Raw genomic sequence first — 4063 nt, 5'->3', positions numbered from 1 at the left:
TTCCAAAAGATGAAACCAAAGAGCATATGTAAGAGCCTCCAAACTCTTCCAAAATTATTTTTGTGGTAGCAGCTTATGACAAAAATATGAGAAGCCATCAACAGAGCTTAAGGGGTTTAAGTTTCCAACTCTCATTGACTGATAAAGGTCCTGTAGACTGTCAGACATTTCTCTGGGCACTCTTAAGATAACTTAACAGCGAGAATAAATCCCTGTATTTGCCATCTTTAAAGAAACACATTATGATTTCCAGGCAAGTTTAACATGAACATCACTTACCCTCCTTCCCAGGCTTGTTCAGTATTACTGACACATGAATAGCCGGTACATCTACATTTGATGAAGTTTGCACACTCCTATGTTACATAGGAAAGGAGGAAAAGGAATCCTCTCCACTTGTCACTCCAGCTCTGCAAGATCAATGAGAAGTTTAACAGTTAAGAAGACTTTAACCAAAAGACTCCTAGGTTGTGTTTTGTGTTTTTTTTTTTTTAAATCAGTGCTCCTACTGCACTTTTAATGCATTAGAATCATAGCTGACTATGGAAGGCAACCCTCCAAATTGGACCGACACCACAAGCTGCAATCAGCAGCAGTAAGAATTTGAAGGGCATTCAAATGACTGCAGCCCTCTGAGGCAACGTGTGGCTTCGGCAGCTCCAGCCCCGCTCACCCCAGGGCAGCTGCATCCCACTGCCCCCGTGCCAGAACACTGCCAGTCCTTGCAGGGCCCCGGGGCAGCGGTAGGAGCCATCTCCTCCAGACATCTCCCCTGCTCTTCTTCTCCCTGAGGAGCAGCAGAAAGAGCAGTCAGGGCATCTCTGCTAGCTTCCCCCCTTTGCAACAACGGTCTTAGTGTTCAGAGATGCATGCGACTATTCTAAGGCTTTACAGGTAATAACCCAGCTCCAGAGGCTGCAACAGCTCTGGAAGTTACTAATTAATTCACCACAGCTGCTCTGCCCTGTCCACAGTAACTAAATCTGGTAAATGTGTGGGTTGTCAGGCTAAGGAGTGCAGGGCTCTGAGGTATGAGGAGGGATATGCTATTTCCTCAAATTTTCCTCTACTGAACTCAAGGTACAGCTCTCCAGGGAGTCAACATATTAAAAAAAAAGTGTTCCTTCAGCTGCATGCCAAGTGCCTATGTACATGAGGCACAGCATGCATGGGAGCAGGAACAGCATTACTGCCAGCGGAGTGATTTACATATGCCAGAACCCCAGCAGGGCTGCTGCTGTCTTTAGACATATCCATGTGCTTCTGGCTTCCAAGATAAGCTCCAGCACGGTGTCCTTCCCAGGACCCTCTCCAACACGCCCGAGGGGCAGGCTCTCTGCCTGCAGAGCCCTTCACCGAGCAGGGGACTGCCAAGCCCAGCTGCCCTGGGCTGCCAGGACAAGTGCCAACCCTCCAGTTGCTTAAACAGACTTTTCCCCAGAACATAGACATTACACACACACACAGAGTTACAGCTGGTCTCAGAAACACAGGAAAATTGAAGCAGGTAATACTCTTGAATTCTAGCAGATCAAGCAATGTACCTGCCTAAACAGCAACAAAACACCAATACCTATTTACCTGCTGCTATTCCTTCAAGGCCCTGAGATGCTTCTGAGGCTAACATCAGTCTTCCACAGCATGGGAGGCCTCTTCTCCACCATGCAGAGCCAATCCTCCTGCTAAACCACACAGTGCCACTCCAACCCACACAGTGCCACTCCAACCCACACAGTGCCACTCCAACCCACACAGTCACCACATCTCCCTTTCCTGAAAAAACTGCTGAGGAGCCTCTTTTAAAACATGGCAGCCTCTCTTTCAGCTGACCCACCTGATCAGCATTAACAGGTGATCAAAGTCTCAGGCACATCATCTGCTGCTTAAGTTCCTCCAGCTCAGACTTGGAAAACCGGTTAGGAGGCCACCTCTTCGCCCAAGCATGCTCTGCCCCAGTGTACCATCACCCAAACCTCATTGCTGTCACTGTGGGCTCCGGGCCAGGTGCAGAAACTTCTCCGGCTGTTTGCTGTGGGGTTTAGGTCAGCACAGAGGCAAAAAGCAAGAGAGAAGGCAAAGAAGTCCTATGCTAACCCAGGGTTTGCAGCCTGACAGAAGTATACCCAGTTCAATATCAGACTGCCCACAGCAGTTCCTCAATTTGTCACACCACGTTTGGGACAGCCAGGAGTCTGCTGAGGAGGGTCTAGATATACTCTCCCATTTTAGGGAGACTTTGCTGTGCTGGGGGTGGAAAGAGAGCAGCGTAAACCCCTCAGCTGCAGGCCTGATCCCCGCATTGGTGTCGGGGGCTGGCGGTTTCCTCACTGGGCAGGGGATGGGATGTGGGACGTGAGTGGCGGAGCGGGTCTCTGCCCGGTCCCTGCACCGCCAGCCCGGCCCGCGTGCCGCGACCGGCGCCAGGCAGCCCTCGAAGAGGAACGTACGCTCCACAGCTTCTGGCTGGCTTTGGATGCAGCAGATGCAGCTGGTCAGCAGGCTGATCAGCAGTATTTGGCACATGGGCTCCCAAAGCCAGAGAGAAACCACAGCGCAGTGCTGGGAATATATGAGTTGTCAGCACCACAGCAGGAGAGCAAGAGACAGGGATGAATGGAGGCCACTGAGCCGGTTAAATCCACGCCTGCACACGCAGAGGACAGGCTGATATGGGCAAGGAGGCTGGGGCGTGAGGGGTCAGGCAGCTCGGCCAAGGACACGCGGCAAGTCAGTGGCACATTTGGGTACCTTAAGAAAGACTCAGGGTTAACGTGACAGAAGGAGCATAAGTCTCCTGGTTTTGAGTCCCCCCTCCTCGCCGCTACACAAAAGAGCGCCTGTGTCCATAGCGTGCTTTTCCTCAGCTTGCTTCCTCTCATCCTCGTTGTAAAAAAGGGCTCTGGCTTCCAAAAATGCAGTATCTCCGCTCAGCAGGTCCCTTGCCCTCAGTTGCCTGCTGCCTTGCAAAACCCTCAGTGCCAGAATGCTGGGCTCGGTGTGTCCTGCTGCTGCCATCAGTCCTGTCTGTCACTCAGCATGCCAATATCAAAGGGGCACTCATCAGCCCGGCGTGGCTTCTTGCAACCATTATCCTCATTATTCTTTCTTTTTTTTCTTTTTCTTTTTTTTTTTTATTTTTTGGGGGGAAGTGGTCTTAATGACACATTGCATGAAGTATTTTGCCCACCTTCACCCACCTCCCAGCCAACAAACCCAAGGTGCACTCCTTGCACCAGCAAACTGCCTCCTGTGATCCCACCTGCGTGGCACATGGTCTCTGCACCCCCCGCGACTCGTCAGGCCAAAACTCTGCTCCTCCCTGATCCTGCGCACGTACGCATGCACGTGCATGCAGAGCAAGACCATACGCTCCTTCTGGCCAGGAGCTGGGGAAAAAAAAGCTCTTTTCTCTTTCACATGGCACCTAAACCTCGCAGAGGGGGGCTGTTTGCAACGGGGGTGCTGGGGAGCGGTGGGGCTGGCGCGTGCCCCCATGGCTCTCTGCAGAAGGTTCCCAGGCGGTAAGTGAAGGACCAAGGCAAGGGCGCAGGCAGGTGGCCAGGGAAACCCGGCCAACGCAGCCTTTCAGCTATGGCAGAGACCCGAATAACGCTCGCCATCCACAGCTGCAAGCTGGAACGACCGCCCAGGCCTTCGCAAAAGTGCATGAGAAGGTGTCAGGGCCCTCGGGACGGCCGGGCAGGCAGAGGGGTGAGCGTGGTCCGCGGGCGAGCAGCAGGAGGTGGCCGCCGGCTTCCCTCTGGCACCCGCCACAGGAGCAGGGTGGTTGTGGGAGGGAGAAGGTCTGGGAAGAGCCACCCAGCGGCTGTGCACACTGTGGGCACGTTGGACCTGCAGAAGCAGGAGGAGGGTATTTTCACCGCCCTTAAGTCAACAGCCTACTCTGTTCTGTTCTGAATACAGGTTACAGTTGGTTGCCCAAAGGAGGTGCTGCAGATACTCTCGGAGGTCTGTCAGTCCGGTGGGCCAGGCAGGAGCCAAGTCACTCCTGACATAACCTGATGCCTGCCAGAGCTCCTGTGGCTGAGATGCCTTCACACCT

This window comes from Phaethon aethereus (genome assembly GCF_964289735.1).
Source record: "Phaethon aethereus genome assembly, chromosome: 2".
NCBI classification, from domain to species: Eukaryota; Metazoa; Chordata; class Aves; order Phaethontiformes; family Phaethontidae; genus Phaethon; species Phaethon aethereus.
The sequence above is the reverse complement of the archived record's forward strand: the minus strand, read 5'-3'. Positions refer to the sequence as shown.